Source organism: Sus scrofa, chromosome 14 (assembly GCF_054392235.1).
Source record: "Sus scrofa isolate SSC_HxYL_T2T_F1_AM1 chromosome 14, Sscrofa_HxYL_maternal_Yorkshire_Landrace_v2.0, whole genome shotgun sequence".
In the NCBI taxonomy this organism is placed as follows: Eukaryota; Metazoa; Chordata; class Mammalia; order Artiodactyla; family Suidae; genus Sus; species Sus scrofa.
The window spans coordinates 114,871,213-114,889,221 of record NC_139396.1 but is presented as its reverse complement, the minus strand read 5'-3'; the positions used below and the strand labels follow the sequence as shown (position 1 = coordinate 114,889,221).

At 35.9% G+C, this 18,009-nt stretch overlaps 1 protein-coding gene across 5 annotated transcripts in view; it reads right to left on the bottom strand.

Moving 5' to 3' along the window:
- Nucleotides 1-18,009, bottom strand: part of LOC146396953 (uncharacterized) — an 866,748-nt gene that overhangs the window by 765,032 nt on the left and 83,707 nt on the right. The window contains exons 2-4 of one of the 5 annotated variants that reach the window (XR_014827584.1): nucleotides 15,588-15,656; nucleotides 7,397-7,442; nucleotides 709-3,772 (exon numbers count right to left, since the gene is read on the bottom strand). The exons of 3 other annotated variants lie outside the window; for them this stretch is intronic. The gene's annotated coding sequence lies outside the window, so the exon portion shown is untranslated. Of the gene's footprint in view, nucleotides 1-708; nucleotides 3,773-7,396; nucleotides 7,443-15,587; nucleotides 15,657-18,009 lie in introns of those variants that run through there. One more of the 5 variants, XR_014827582.1, reaches the window with a different exon arrangement.

Here is an 18,009-nt window from a genome sequence, read left to right as displayed (position 1 = left end):
CTCTGAAGGTGTAACTTTGGATAATGGAAGTTGCCTTGCCTGAAATCATAGGCAACGTTGTGATCACCCTCCGTTACATTCAGTAGCCAGTGACTGGTGTGAGGGGTATAAAAGCCCAACTCTCTTTACAGTTGAGAACTCACCACAGGACACACCACAGCCAGATTTCAACTGAAAATACCTCCCTGGCTAGTTTCTCTCCTGCTTCCTCCCTCCCTTTCAGGTTTCTCTTGAAAACACTGCTTTGAATCACTAGCATAGAAATCTCTATGTTGGGCACTATTTCCAGACACCCACCTACAATGCTACCCTCCTTGAATGCATCCTCAGCAACATTTTTTAAGGTCACTTCTTGGATCCCTCTGCATCCTCTGTTCCAAAGAGAAGAAAGCACTCAAATATCTGGAAAATGAACAGCAGTAGCAATTTTCATTGAATATTAAAAACTTGTAATCATTTTGTAGTTTTCTATAATTGGAGTTTACTTATGATTATACCTTTCTCCAAATTGTTTTACAGTTTCACAATATAAGAATTGCATATCCTAAAAGTATTAGATTTCCTGATAAACACAATTTTAAGCCATGGTATCAAAGAACACAATTTTAAGCCATAGTATCAAAGAGCAAAGTTATCCCTTCCCTACAACTTTCAAAGTGCTTTTCTACAGATTTTTTTTTAAATCAGAAGGTAAGAATACTGGAAGAATCCTAAAGGAGAATATTGCCTTTATTTTCTGTTACAACTTGTGGAGTGCAATAGGACCCATTATCTAGGCAATAGGATCCATTATCTAGACAGATATGCTAGATGGATAATATTAGAGTTCTGTAACCTGGGATGAAGAATGCCACTTCATTTATACCAGGTCTCATGAAAGCCTCCCTAGAATAGCTGAAATATTTCTCATAACCAGAGACATATGTGAATTTCATACAGGATGTTCTGGGTCCTCTCATCTCTTTTGAGAATGAGATCATAAAGACAAATAGATGTGATAGTGGACAAAACAAATACCGAATATAAGCTTTTCAGTGCCATAAGACCCTGGAGAGAGTTGAGGTCATTTATTAAATAAATACTCCACCATATCGGTCATTCTAGCAACATGTAATGCTCATCTTTTCTTCTTTTCCTCCTTCTTTTTCCCCATAACACTATTTCTATAGCTCTATGAAAAGACATGTGATTCCAACTTTTCAGCTGCTTTAATTATCCTTAAATTTCCAAAATTCCTCTGCTAACACTGAAACAATCATGACACATGATACACTATGCTTACCAGCCTTCCTAAGGAACAGAAACTTCAAATATGCCCAGGGGCCTACATTCTTGTCTCCTACCAGGATTTTCCTTTATTTTCTCAGTTCCCTTTTCATGTTGTACAGTCATTGTGTATCTTTGGGCTTCATGCTTCCTATAGACTCGTGTAACTACAGTATATATAGATAACAACAGATATTCTAAGAAGTCTGAAGCAACAGAACCATTTTTATAGAATATTGCCAGGGTTCACTTAGGAGAAGCAATGGAGTTGTATATCAGAATTTAAGGCATCAGATTAAATGTCCATTCAGTAGTGGTAGAAAAAATGCACAATTCAAAAGCAAAAGGGAATAAAAAGTATTTATGAAGCATCCTCTAAGAGATTGAAATGATGAAACAAAAGAGGGTCAGAGATTCTTTTTTTCATGCAATGTTTACAAATTGTGTTACTGAAAGAATTTTCATCAACCTCATTTTAAACAGAGAAACACATAGCTGAAAATATAATATAGTAAAGTCACATATTATGGCAGTTATTATTGTATCTCTTTTTATGAATAGTAACTTTTTAAAGAGACTGTAAATTCATTATAGGTAAGTCTGTAATTGTGTTATATGAATGCACATAATTTTTGAACAATGTTAAACAGAATAGCTAGTTGCTAGTAAGGGGATAAGAAATTCTTCTAAACAAGCCACACAAAGATAACTCCTATGTTAAGTTGGAATCCAATAGGAAATTTTTCTCAGGTAAATAGTTTTCAGGATAATTTTTATCTACAATAAGAAATTATTGGGTTGAAGTCCACAAATAACAAGTGCTGGAGGGGGTGTGGAGAAAAGGGAACCCTCCTGCACTGTTGGTGGGAATGTAAACTGGTACAGCTACTATGGAGAACAGTTTGGAGATACCTTAGAAATCTATACATAGAACTTCCATATGACCCTGCAATCCCACTCTTGGGCATCTATCCGGACAAAACGCTACTTAAAAGAGACACATGCACCCGCATGTTCATTGCAGCACTATTCACAATAGCCAGGACATGGAAACAACCCAAATGTCCATCAACAGATGATTGGATTTGGAAGAAGTGGTATATATACATGATGGAATACTACTCAGCCATAAAAAAGAATGACATAATGCCATTTGCAGCAACATGGATGGAACTAGAAAATCTCTGAGTGAAATGAGCCAGAAAGACAAAGACAAATACCATATGATATCACTTATAACTGGAATCTAATATCCAGTGCAAATGAACATCTCCACAGAAAAGACAGTCATGGACTTGGAAAATAGACTTGTGGCTGGCTGATGGGAGAGGGAGGGAGTGGGAGGGATAGGGAGCTTGGGCTTATCAGACACAACTTGGAATAGATTTACAAGGATATCCTGCTGAGTAGCATTGAGAACTATGTCTAGATACGCATATTGCAATAGAACAAAGGGTAGGAAAAAAAATGTAATGTATATAACTTGATCCCCTTGCTGTACAGTGGGAAAATAAAATTAAAAAAAAAGAAATTATTGGGTTGAATAGTTGGTTTTGTTGAATCCTTTCATAGTCTGTCTCCAGATGTTTCTATCAGTTCTTAAATACATTTTGCATTTCTACAAATTTGTAGCATACATTCAAGTTAAGGTCAATGGCACATTTGCATAAATCAATATAAAGGGAATAATTCTGAGGTAAAGGATATAAAAACCCAAAGCTCCTGATACTTAAAGAGTATTAACAGCTGTATTATAAATAGCATCACATGGAGTTGCCGTCATGGTGCAGTGGTTAACGAATCCGACTAGGAACCATGAGGTTGTGGGTTCGGTCCCTGCCCTTGCTCAGTGGGTTGACGATCCGGCATTGCCGTGAGCTGTGGTGTAGGTTGCAGACGCGGCTCGGATCCCGCGTTGCTGTGGCTCTGGCGTAGGCTGGTGGCTGCAGCTCCGATTAGACCCCTAGCCTGAGAACCTCCATGTGCCACAGGAGCGGCCCAAGAAATAGCAAAAAGACAAAAAAAAAGAAGATACATTCTATGAGATAATAAAAAATTTGAAAAAAATAATAAATAAATAGCATCACAACTTAAAATGGAGTACTATAAAAACTGATTGTGAGGTATTTCATAATGAATTTGTAAATATGCAACATGTTATAATTTTCTCTTTTAAAGGTTTAACATTAAGCTAGAAGCACCAGACCAAAGAAAAAAGACCAGATTTTGAAATCTTCAGACAGCTAAGAACTATACTAACTTTACAAATATGCTAAGTTTTTTAGATGCAAAATCAACTATCATGACCATGATCATGGACAGAAGGAACAGAAAGACACCAAGAGCAAATTTAATATTCACCATAGCCTGGGGGCAAAAATCTCGAACCAAAACTCCAGTTATTTGGTTGTTTTCAGCAACTTCATTAACAGATTTTTGTGAGGCCTCGGAACATCATTTGAATCTCAGATTCCTTTCATCTGTCAACTGTAGGCATTCTGCCCACCTATATCACAAGTGAAGTGAAAATAAGAAAATAGAACATTAAACATTTTCAAAATACATACCTAACAATAAAAACAGGGAGCCTGCCTGCCCTGGCCTCCATCTACCATCATGAATCTCATTTCATATCACGTTGTTCCTTGGCCTCCACATACATGCCACCTTCTTTCAGTTTCTCCTCACCTCAGTCTTAACTCAATCCCCACTGGCCAAGTTGTTCTTTGGCCAAGATTTTCTTTCAACTGGAATACATTTTACCTCTGTACCCTACCCACAAATCTCTGCAAATCTCTCTAATGCACTTCTACTCATCCTTCAAATCTTGGCTCAGATACTATCTCCTCAAGGGAATCTTCCTGGACCTACTTTGTAAAATTAGGTCAAGGTCTCTCAAACAATCTTAAAGCATCATTAAGGCATCATCAACATTCCTTCACAACACTTGCCTCAGTTTTAATCTTCCACTCATTGACAATTAGCTGCTTGATTTTTGTCTCTCCCAATAGTCTGGAGGAAGTAGGGAAGGATGCACATAATAGTTTGTCCCTAAAACTTCAACTGACAATAAATGGCTCTGTTAACCAGATGAGTCAAGTACAGATATCCATATGTTCCACTCCCTTAAGACATATAGGAATTTGCTCAAATGTCACCTTCTTAATTACTATCGTTAATAACTTACTATTATAAGATGCATAATCCATATGTGTGACATGTTTTCTTATTCTGGAGCTTTCTGTCAGTTATTTCTTCTCATGAGTAAGGCCCCAAACATGGGCCCCTCCCATCTCACCCTTCCCCCCCCCCATTAATATCATCTGGGTCATTTCAACCATCATGCTTTTTTTTTTTAACTATGTGCAAAATCTCATGCTAATTGCATTGGTTTGAATGAGTACAAAAATACTTACTAAAGACTCTTTATTTCAAGGAGTCTGCATGAAGAGTTATAATACAATTCCCTACATGATATACACTGAAAAATACACAAAGTAATTACTATAGAAACTTAGTGAATAGAAAACTTGTTTGCTAGTACAGTTAACAAGACAATTCCTTAGTGAAGGCTGAACTTGAACCAAGGCAAATGGATTAAGATAACCCTAAAGAAGATAATGTCTATAAACTAAAAATCATTGGAATTTGCCTCCTCCCTACAATCAATTAAATTAAATAAACGAATCCACACCTTTTTTTCAAGAGAAATTAGGCCATCTAAAGATTTAAGATCTTTCTCCTGACTAGACCTCCATCTCTAGACCTTCCTCTCTAGTCTTACATAAGAAAAAAAAAAAAAAAAGATGAATTATAAGAACTCTCTGGACATATGTAGAATATTGTTCTGTAAGCCAAAACTTACTTCTAACACTTTCTGAACACAAAAAGTAAATAGAAATAAGTGAATAAAACTGCACACATGAATCACTAGAATTGATTCATGAAAAGTCATTTAACCAATAAAATGGAGTTTATATCTAAAAGAATGTTTTTCTTAAATTTTATGCACTCACAAAAACTAGAAAGAAGCTTACCAAGTATAATGTAGGAAAAGATCCACAATTATGTTAGCATGTTTTTCACTGGGATGTAATTTACAGTAAATATTGTTCTTCTACTGTTCAAAAATGATTTTCTCTGGTAGTGTTAAATATTTCCTTTATCAGCTTTATATTATTGATATTTTACCCAATATTCTGTCTATAAATAATTTCAAAATAAATTTCAGTGCAATTACTGCTTTTAAAATTACATATTCTGAATTTAAAAGCCCTAAATAATGACATCATAGCTAAATTTCAATCTGTTTCTTTTGTAGGAAGAAAAATTTAGGGGAATGGTATTTTAATTGAACCAAAATACTGTCATCAGAGTTAATCTTTCTCTTCTAAAAATTTCTCAGTTTGCACAGAAACATTGTGCAAATGCAGAAGCCAGAGCCACACAAATCTTGGGAGAGCTTCACCAGTTGGAATGTGTCAGAAATAGAAGCTCATTTTAACAGATAAACCAGGCTGGTTTTAGAGAGGTCTTTGCAGACAACAGTGCCAGAAAACTGTGAACTCAAGTATCCCCAAGATAACTTTAAGACTACACATTTGAAAATACAGCATTTTTTAAACTCAAGGAAGCAGTTATTTCATCTGATTACCTGAGCATGTCCTAATTACCATACTGATGTCTCCAGGCAGCCATTACCCCATGTTATGGCTCCCTAAGGATTCATACCAAGCACCTGAATGACCCCTCATTATCCAAGGAGCTGAGCAGTAATAACTTTCCTTAGATGGAGTTAGTTTTACTTGCAAGTGAGGATTTATTCTTTCTTTTCACTGGTCCAAGTATACATCATAGTTCATTTAGCCTCAACTTTCCTGGTTTGCTAGACACCAAATTTGCAGATTTATTGTTCAATACTTGCGCTCTGATTTTATTGCTGTTACACAATTTTTCTGTTTAAGTGAATGGCAAAATTATTTTCTTTGATGAGGAGCTAGGTAATTGAAGTATTGATGTTCTGAGAAAAAAATTTTAATTTCTTACTGGTATTTGTAAGATGTAAATCTTTCCACCAGGATGCATTGCTGGTGGAAATATAAAATGTTATAGTTTTTTTGAAATGCAATAAAGAATTAATTAAAACCTCTGGACTGTTATTTCTGGGACACTATCCCATAGATAAAGCACTAAGGGTATATGTCAAGAAAGGTTTATAACAACTGGATGTTTATAGTGCAAAACAAACAAAAACCTAGACAAAAGAAGTAAGTGTTCATCATCAAGTAAATGGTTTGAATAAGCGTGACTCCATCCATCATTATTCCATGTAGCTATTCAAAAAATGAGTGGTCCTCAAATTCTAGCAACATGATCTATGTCAGCAAAACAAAAAAAAAAAAGAAAAGAAATTTCCAGATGCTAAAAGCCAAAAGGAAGCTGAAAACCAGAGCAGTGGGCATGCATGACGATGGTGTGGTAGCACTGGGGAATTATCGGCGCTGACATCGGCTAGAGGTGTAGGGTTTAACAACTGCCCCACAGGACAGGAGAGCAGGCCCCAGGCCCACATTAGGTAGGGGTTAGAGCTTAGCCCTGTATAGATAGCTGGGCCCTCAAAGGGCTACAAGTCCAGCACAAGAAACACTCCATTTAATCAACTCACTGACCCAGGGAAATGACAAGGAAACTTTTCCAGCTGCCTTCAATGCCCTGTCCATGTCTCCAGACTGCAACATCAAATATCTCAGATTATAATAAAAAGTAATTGAGGAACTAGTATGGTCTTTTGGCTTGGTGCATCAACAAGGCAGGCTTGAACTATTGGAAACAATGTCCCTCAGAAGTGTCCTGACCAATGGCAGGTGGGGTGTGGGTATATAAACGTCTCATTAGCCTTCCTTCTAGGAGAGGTTCACATTATCCCTAGCAGGACTGTGCTCTAGTTGCCCCACAATGGTAACTTGATTCTATATACTAAAAGTGAGCATGGAATTGAAGGAATTGAAAATAAAAACACAGTATCGTTTACAATTGTCAAGCAACATTTGTTGGGTGTCCTTTTCTCTTTGTCTATTTGACCATTCTCCTTGGTTAGGTTCCCAAATAAACTACTTATTTGAATCCTTACCTTAGGGTCTTCTTCTGGGCAAACCAAAACTAAGGTTCAGTCTGTCCTGAATATGGAAGGAAAAAAACAATTCTCACTTGAGAATTGTCTCCCACAGATTTAAAGTCCAAATTTACTATGCACAGATGAGACAGAAATATTGAGCCACTGACATATTTTAAAAATTGGGGAAAGGCAAGTAACGTATCTAAGGCACCTGACAAAAGCAAATTCAAAACCATTCCAGAAGAATGCTTTCCCCAAACTTGCCATATTTTTCTTCTTCAAGGAAGAACATTTTTCTGTGTTTAAAATGGGCTAATATAGAATTATTAAAACACACAAAGAAACAACCCACCATGGGACAAAATAAGCATGCATCAGTGTTTTCCAAAACTTGAAATAACAATTTTATGAATTAATAGAATATCATTAAAATTATTGAAGAGATTTTTAAAGTTACAGAAACAATATGAAAAAATAAATATGATGATGGTAGCTAACTTTCTAAATGTTTATGATGAGCTAGGCAATCATTCATGGATGAAAATACATTTCAAGGTAAGCCAATAACTTACTATTATTTTTAGGTACTGATACCAAGAAACTGATTTTCTCATAATAAATGTTTATATCACCATTCTTTTCAACATAGTACTATAAATTCCAGCCACTGAAATAAAAGAAATAACACACACACACACACACACACACACACACACACACACACACACAGAAAAGGAAGAAATAAAACTGTTCCTAATTGCAGACAACATGATTGCCTATGCAGCAAATTCCAGGGACTCTACAAAAATAACTTCTTGGACTAATAAATGAGTTCAGCAAGTTTGCAAAATACAATATAAATACACAAAAAATAAACACGTGGATGCCAAAAATTAAAAATTCAATACCATCTACTATTCAATACCAAAGAAAATGAAATGCTTATATGTATAACAAAATATGAAAAGATATGCGTAGTACAGTACACTGAAAATTACCAAAAAAAAAGGATTTAAAAAAATCAAATCAGGAGTTCCCGTCGTGGCGCAGTGGTTAAAGAATCCAACTAGAAATCATGAGGTTGTGGGTTCGGTCCCTGCCCTTGCTCAGTGGATTAAGGATCCGGCGTTGTCCTGAGCTGTGGTGTAGGTTGCAGACGTGGCTTGGATCCCGCATTGCTGTGGCTCTGATGCAGGCTGGTGGCTAAGGCTCCAATTAGACCCTTAGCCTGGGAATCTCCAAATGCCATGAGAGCAGCCCTAGAAAAGGCAAAAAGACAAAAAAAAATAAATAAAATAAAATCAGACCAAAATAAATGCTGAGACATCACATGTCCATGGATTGGATGACCCAACATAATAAAGTTACCAATTCTCTCCAAATTGATGAGAGTATAACACAATTTCATCCAAATCTCAGTGAGTTTTTTTGTTCTTTGATTTTGTTCTGTTTGGTTTTTTAGAGCTAGATGAGCTAATTCTAAAATGTATGTGGAAAGTAACTTTCCCTAGAAGAGCTAAAACAATCTTGATGGGGACAAAAAGAAGCATGAAGTATCCCTCTAACCAATATTAGGTTTTGCTGTATAGCTATGGTAACCAAGACTGTGTGGCATCAGCAAAAGTAGAGATGCATAGATCAAAAGGGTTCTCTGGAGTTCCCGTCGTGGCTCAGTGGTTAACGAATCCAACTAGGAACCATGAAGTTGTGGGTTTGATCCCTGGCCTTGCTCAGTGGGTTAAGGCTCTGGCGTTGCCGTGGGCTGTGGTGTAGGTTGCAGACGCGGCTCGAATCCCACGTTGCTATGGCTCTGGCTAGGCTGGCAGCTATAGCTCCGATTGGACCCCTAGCCTGGGAACCTCCATATGCCACGGGTGCAGCCTTAGAAAAAGGCAAAAAGATGAAAAAAAAAGGGGGGGGTTCTCCTTAGTGTATCAGATTTATCTAAGTCCTCCAACCACAATGGGAAGTAGAATTATATCCTAAAACATGCACATGGCTTTGATTCCTAACTTTGTCCTTTTAACAACCTTCCATGACATCATATCTTGTTCCATTTTACCTTTACCCCAACTCTTTAAGAACTTTTATTGTTTTCATTTAATAGGTGAAGAAATGAAGAAATGATGTTTCAAGAAGTTATGAACCTTGCCCAAGGTCCCAAGAGCTTGGTGTTCAGATTCCATAGTGAAGCCAGATGTATCACTCCTCAGCAGTACTCGGTTTATAACCAGTCATGACTTCCTGGCTCTTCTGCCCTCTTCTGACTTCGGCAATTTGTGTCACTATTCTAAGCTTCAGTTTACTCATCTATTACATTTAAAATTAATACCTTCCCTAAAAGATGTTTCTACAAAAGAAATAATGCATTTATATTGCCTTAGAACACAATGTAAAAATCTCCCAGCCTCCCATCACTGACACCATAGTTGCTAAAAGGGGTCCAACAATAGAAAAATACGAACCAATGAATTGATTCTGAATATGTAAAAACAGAAGTATAAATAATGCATTTTCTTCCTGGGGCTGTTAGAAGGAAAGAGAGAATTTTCTCCCTGGCTTCCACAACACTGGCTCGCTCTTTCTTGGCCCATCCGTACTCCCAGAGCCAGAACTTATAAGAGATAGCTTTGAATGTGAGCATCTGTTCACTCTTCCGTCAGTTCCCACAAAGTGGTATATGAGTTTTCTGTTGTTTTAGTCAATCCCCTGAATGTGAAGAGGATTCCAAGGACATTTCACTGGATTTCCTTTTTATGCATGGAAGCACTACCCTTTCTGTCACAACTCTACCATCTGGCAATAAATGCTCTCATGAATCTGTACATTGTTCTAACAAATATGTCCCCATCTTTGCACACAAGGAATAATCTAGCAAATTCTAGTTCCAAACAGAGGGACTGATGAACATGGGGTATAGGGAATATAAAGTCTGTAATGACCCATCAAGGAAGACTGTGAGCTTTGGCCCTGTAATGATCCCACTGAATGCTGAATAACAGAGAAATAAATTGTCATCCACAAACACTGACTGCCAAGGATGACAGTGAGCAGATTTTTTTCCTTATTTATTCTTAAGTGGTCATCTAGTTTCCCACTGTTTCTTGACCAACCAAAGCCCAAGTTCCCCAGGTTTATCTCAAAATTCTCCATACCATGCCAATCCTAAGTGACAGCTCTAGCTATGACTTTGGAGAAATGTTATAAGCTGGTGACCAGAGTTTTTTACATTTTTTTAAACTACAGTGCTCTGCCAATATCAAGCACATCTTGTATTCTACAAAGAAAAATGAAAAATTTATAACCAATTCAAAATTTTAAATCCCAACACCACTCATCTCATTGACTGGCATGACTGGCATTATTTTATATGCATTTTTATACATTCATTTAAAACCAGGTATAAGATATCATTCAATAAAGTTTGAAGTAATGAAAAAATATGTCAGACATAAGTTCATGCCCTAGCTATCCATCACTAAAAGTGAACATTAAAGAAATGTTTGTGGACAATTATAAATATGATATAGTAGTAATTTCTGGATTAAGATTTAATTAAAACCTCAATTAAGATGGTGAGTTATACTAGTATTAGTGGTTTAAAAACTGACTAAAGCTAGAATGTGCCAGTTTGCTGATAATGAATTCTATTAACAGAGATGTGGTCACTAATTTGCCTTAGATATGTTATTTAGTCTTTTTAGGGTTGCACCTTTGGCATATGAAAGTTCCCAGGCTAGGAGTCAAATCGGAGATGCAGCTGCTGGCCTATGCCACAAACACCACCATATCCAAGCCACATCTGCAACCTACACCACAGCTCACAGCAACACGAGATCCTTAACCCACTGAGTGAGGCTGGGGATTGAACCCACATCCTCATGGATACCAGTTGGGTTCTTAACCTGCTGAGCCACAATGGGAACTCCTGTTATTTTTAACTCAAATAAAAATGAGTGCATTGTTCATCATTTACAAATTTGTATGGTTCAGATTTAATTTTCTTTCCTAACTCAAGAATTAAAATCCACAGGTTATATTTTAAACAGTTATTACTATTCTTAGTTATTACATTCATGTAAGAGTTACTTTTAACTATTAAAGATTTTTGATACTTTATAAGGGTTCTTTATATAAGTATTTTGATAAATATTTTAGTGGTTTTAACTATTCAGAAATTCAATATACAGGCTATTTTAATACCTTTGGAAAATGGGAACTCATTATCAGTTTTATAAATAGACTTTCATTTATGTAATCTTCTCTAAGCATCTACGTGTGCCAAGTACTGCTCTAAGTTCTATTAATTCCTATTAAACAAGGCAAAGTCCTATCTTTAGGAAGTTTACATTCTATTGAGTATGTTAAGGAAAGGCAATCATTACAAGCAACATTTACCTAGGTTTTCACTCATAATGGTTATTTCTTTTCATATTGTTCATATCTTTGTTCATGTCCATTCCTTTTGCATAGTGAAATGGCATTCATTATAAATCAGAAATCAAAATGGCATACCAGTGAATAGAAATAGATCCTGAATGAATTTTCTCTTAATTAGAACTGATCTCTAGTTAAAGAGGACATCATGTTTCATTCTGCTAAGTATGGTGACTAAAATTTAGTTTTAGACCTTAACACTAATAACAACAGCCAAACTTAATTGATACCTAATTCGGCCATATGAAATAAACAAAATCTAGTTTCAGCAGTATGGCATTTAATCGTGTGTCTTATTTTAAATAGATGTGTATTAAAAGAAAAAATTACCCTACTATAAAATATGTTCACATGAGAATATAAGATTTTGTGTGAATTCATTGCAGTCTAACATTTGTTCTAACTGACTGAAGAGACCAGAATAATCCGTCCCTTGAATAGCTGGGCTTATTTTAACAATCTTGTTTTGAAAATATCACCATCCAATTCAATGTTTATGTTCAGTCACATAAACAGAGACGACTATAAGCCCCATATTCTAAGAACCCACTGCATTATCTTTCCAACCCTTCCCTCATGGCTTCAATGGAACAAGATTTGCTAAAATGGCTAAATATCCACTCACAAGGAAAAACAAGTGGGACAGGGATCCTAAAGTATGAAAATATTCATAGTTCACTTATTCCAGGTCTTCCCTCTTCTGTAACAATATATTGTAGGCAGTCTTGTTGAGTCCTAAAAATCTATTTTTTATGTCATCCACTTTATCCCTCAGGTTCTAAAACAATAGGTACCACTATCAATTAAAAATCAAGGTGATAATATTTGATTAAAATACTTCTCCAACCACAAATATTTCTCCAACCACATATTTTGCAAAAATGTCTTGGCAGAAAGCAGGGAACACCATCCTAAAACAGTACAATTTAAAACTGGAGATTTTTTGGAGTTCCTGGCATGGCACAGTGGTTAATGAATCCAACTAGGAACCATGAGGTTGCAGGTTCGATCCCTGCCCTTGCTCAGTGGGTTAAGGCTCCGGCATTGCCATGAGCTATGGGGTGTGGGTCGCAGACACGGCTCAGATCCCACGTTGCTGTGGCTCTGGCGTAGGCCGGTGGCTACAGCTCCGATTAGACCCCTAGCCTGGGAACCTCCATATGCCTCAGAAGCAGCTCAAGAAAAGGTAAAAACACATAAAAAAGTAAAATAAAATAAAACTGGAGATTTTTTCAAGTCTATATATGTTCATTATACTCTTGGCTCCTGTCCTCTTGCGACTAAAAGCAACAAATTCAAAACTTAAGAGCAGACCAAAGGGAACATATAAACATCTAATCTTTCAGGAGAAAAATTGAAGGAAAAAAACGTTAGTACCCAGAACGTTTATCATCATTTGATGAAGTGAACATTTATTGTCTCAAACTGTCAACAATTTTTTACAAGAAGCAACAGCTGAGAAAAACCAAAATCCATTTAATTTGCACCTTTAAGTTTCATCTCAAGATCACTTTTGCAGAGAGTTGCTGGGATTATTTCTTTAAAATTAGCTGTATGTAATTCAGTTCAGCTTCAAACATAAATACTTGATGGGATTTTAAAATTACAATTTTTCATAAGATCTCTTAGATGCCAAAAAAATTATGTCACTAAAATAACTTAATAATCAGTAGAAAATATTAAGAGCTTTGAAACATATGTATAAATTCTTTTAGAGTATAAGAATCTGAAAGAAAACCAAGGGAATTATGGAAAAAATACAAGCAAAAAGGGCTGTGAAGAGTATAGCTTTCTAAGGCTTAGTTCTTGACCAAACACCAGTAACACAACTTTTCCCTATGTCTTTTTTTTTTTTAATTTTTTGTCTTTTTAGGGCTGCACCTATGGCATATGGAGGTTCCCAAGCTAGGGCTCAAATTGGATCTGCAGCCACAAGCCTGCACCACAGCCACAGCAACTCCAGATCCAAGCCATGTCTACAACCTACACCACAGCTCACGGCAATACCAGATCCTTAACCCACTGAGTGAGGCCAGGAATCAAACCCGTGTCCTCATGGATACTAGTCAGATTCATTTCTACTGAGCCATGACAGGAATTCCTATAGGTCAATAATTCTGATTGTTCCCTTTTCTCTGTGCCTATAAGCAAGATGATGATTAACACAAAATCCAGTCTCTCTTATTGTGTTCACAGAAACAGCATTATCATGTATGCAGGTTTGGAACATGAGACTACAAATTAAGTTTTAAGTGGAAATGAGCTACCTAGGCAAATGCCCTACTTTCCACAATTGTGAATTCCAGTCTCCATCAGAGGCAATGAAAGTCTATTTTCTACTACTGATATTCAGAGGAAAACAATTTATCCTGTAGGAAGATCAAAGAATTTCTGCACTATATAAAGGGTAAGGCTTAAGAAAATAAATTCATTCCATATAGCTGTTTATCACAAAGTATGAGTCCAGGCTCCTCTTGATTTACAACTACAACAGACACTAAGCGGTATTTTATAAAAGATACTGGTGTCCAAATATACTTAGAACATATTCTTTATGTCTGGAGGTATTTCTTTCAATTGTATAGTCAGCAAAATACAGCATACCCTTGCTTAATAGCAAGTCATACCCTCCATCAATGACAAATGGGTAAAACAGAACTACCAGATCTCTCTGTAGATGCGTATATTTTAGCAGATTTATCTAGACTCAAGGTTTTTTCCTGAAACTTTATGAGGATAAAAGAGGTAATCCATTGAGAGCTGTGGTAGATTCCAAGGCTTTATTCAGAAATAAAATATTTTATGTTGGCATCAAGCAGATCCTATTCCAAAAAGTTATTCTATTGATTTTGAAAATGAGATAGATACTAAATTATACAGGATTTTTGCTGCAAATAACAAGCATCCATCTTGAATGAGCTAAAACAGAAAATATTAATCATAAAAATCTGGCTGCCTCAGAGAACCAAAGTTGAGGAGGGGGACAAGGCCTCTGCACCTCTCTGGAAGTCAGGACTTTGACCACCACGAATATCCCTGCTCTTCTATGGACTCCTGTCTATCAATCTGCACTGATTCTCTCCTCTTCCCCCCTTTCAAAACCATTTCTCTCTTCCCCATGATTTCCCCTGATAACCAATCTTGGATCGACCCCAACTCCAGACTTAAATGGGGCCAATCAATCCCTCTTCCAGAATTTGGGAGCTAGGAATGAAGCTGTAACACATAAATTGTGGGAGATTTAAACTTCTGGATATTAATCCATTCATAAGGCACTCAGACCCTCATCTCAGGTGACCTAACTACCACATGTGAACTAACCAACTACCACCTTCTTTGGGAAACTTTCCACCCCTATTCAAAAATTCAATTTAACATAAGTAAGATTTATATAATGTGGTGGATGTCTTCTTAACCTTGATGAACTTCCAGATCTAGATTTTAAAAGGACCAAAAGAAACAGTGTTTCTATCATCCCTAATTGTTGTATTTCCTCTTCCCAATCTTACGGGGTAACAAAAACACAGAAGTCACATGACAGAATATCCTTAAAGAAATTTTAAGGAACATAATTGCAAAGCACACTCCGAAGCATTAGAGACTCAGGACAACATATGTGGAAAGAAAAATAGGTGGTTGGAGAAGCAGAAGTTTAATATGAAATGAAAACTTTTGGCAAGATTTCAGTACGAAATTTTAATTAGCTTTAGAAATAAATGCTATTTCTAATGTACAAATATGTACATACTGATATGAAAAATATACTTACTTTTTAATTAAAAGTCAGCTTTGTCAGTTTGGATTGTTAACTAGCTCATATCTGTTTTTCATAAAGGTCCTATAAATAAACACATGATAGAATCAAATTCCTTGAAGTAAAAGAATGGGAGATAAAGTTTAAATTTAATTCTACTGGTTTCTGCTCAGAAGTTTCCAAGTTTACTAATTAAAAGAATCACTGAGATAATCCACATAAATATATTCATGATTGTCATTTAGGAAATTCATGTTTGTGAGTACCAAATACACATGCTATTCATAGGATAATTTTCAATTAAAAATTTAGAAAATTAAAAAATTATGCAATGAATATGCCTAAATCCATCAACTAGAGAAGATGAAGCATGGTATTGCCATTTTGGGAAGATTCCTCAAGGAAGATATTATGAATTAATTAAAGGTAGAATTTTTAAATCCTTAAGTCATTTTAAGCATTCATTTAGGTAATAAGATTCTGATAAATGTGACATTATGCTAACCAAACTGAATTTTTATTCAGGAAGTAAAAATAAATTATTATCTACAAAGGCAGTTAGAACTATTCAGCAAAATAATTGGATTTATGAAGTCTCTTAAGCAGCCTCTAAAAAACATGAAGGTGAGATTAAAATTTTCATTTTGCAAATATGAAAAACTCAGGAAGAATTTTTTCTGAATTAAGTATTTAAACCAAATGAAACAGCATCACAAAACCACTTATATCTAGTTTCTTTATGTGATAATATATACTCATGTCCCTGTGATGTTGTAAGGCAAAAATGACCTAATGCTTTGGAAAGCATTGGGTTATTTTTTTCCCATCTGAGTCAGTGTGATGTACTCTGTACCTTGGCTGTTGCAGAGTCAATGCCATATGATCAACAAATCCAATTTCCTTTTCCTCCAGGGCCTATATCCCAAAAATGGCAATTCTACACTTGAGCATTGCAAATTGATGGGTGTTCGGAAATCACATTGCATACATTTTTAATTTTCCAAGTTTTTAATTAAGTAGAAATTGAACTGTGAATAGCATTCGAATATGGTCCCCATAAGCATTAACTTCCTAAATGGAAATAATGAATATTTTATATGGATTATTTTAGTGATACATTTAATTAATGAACTTGGAGATTTGAGTTATAACCTGTAGAATTTGATTTTCAATTTATCTCTTCAGTAGACTGTAGACAAACTGATATGCCATTTCTAGTCGACACCCCTAAAACTTCTTGTATGACTTTCCATGGTTAGCCATATGCAGAGGACCCAGTGCAGAATTCCAAGACTTTAAAGAATGGTGGCGACCCTATATGAAAGGAGCCCAGTCACTAAATAACTGTCTGGAGGAAAACGTACTGTAGATTGTGAGTCAAAAATAAAATTATATTTTGTTAAGCCCCTGAGATTTGCAAGCTGTTTGCAATAGCTGTTAACTCACACTGCTTTAGGAGCCTTTCTTATTTCTACTAAGTGTTTTCCTAACTGTAGGGAACAATGAGCTGGATACTTTATGCAAACAAACTTAAACCCATTACTATTAATAGGAAGTCAGTACACAAATAGGCCCATTAGTATCATTGTAATATACTGACTTTTTTGGTAATAATGTGATTTCATGAACTGTAATAGGATCATAATATTTATACGCACATACTATGTGCCAGACACTGAGTCAAGCACTTGATATGTATGATCTCAATAAACCTCAGCATCAATTCTAGAGACAAGCAGTATCATCACTCCTCCATGAATATTTAATAGGTGATCTTGGGGAAATCATTTCATCATCTGGGCTTCAGATTTTTTAGATTCTTCTTAGTAGTAACATTTTATAATTCTCGCCCAGAATCAGGATGTTTAAAACCTCACAGATATCAACCACTTTCTAAATCAAGTTTTCTCGTATTTATGTGCTTTTTCCTGTCAGAGACTATTTCTTTAAATTCTAAATTACGAAGTTGGGGTGAAAATAAAGTTGGTTCCTCCACCAGATATGGAAATTTTCAAACAGAGCTGATATGGGATTTTGTTTGTTTTGCCCCTTGGAAGAAACAGCCAAAAAATATTGTTTAGGATTTAGAAACTCAGTGTCTTAGGCCTATAACAAACAATGAATCAAAGATTGTGAGATGAAGAAATTTGAGACCTAGTTTGAGAAACAATTTCATACGTGAGCTTGTGAACCACTCTGACTGAATCTTTCATATAAAGGGAGTGAAATAAGCTCATTTTCCAGGTATTGGTCTTAAGAAGGGAGGACCAATCAGGAAGAGACTGGACTCTACCTGACAGGGGAGAAGAGGAGTTTCATGCTTTGAGGAAGCATCTGTGTTTTCAGATTATTTGAGACCCTGCTCAACCTTAATAGCTTATGAAAACCAGTCAAATAATAAGGTCCCAGGAGAAACCAAGAAGGGCCTTCTACAGGA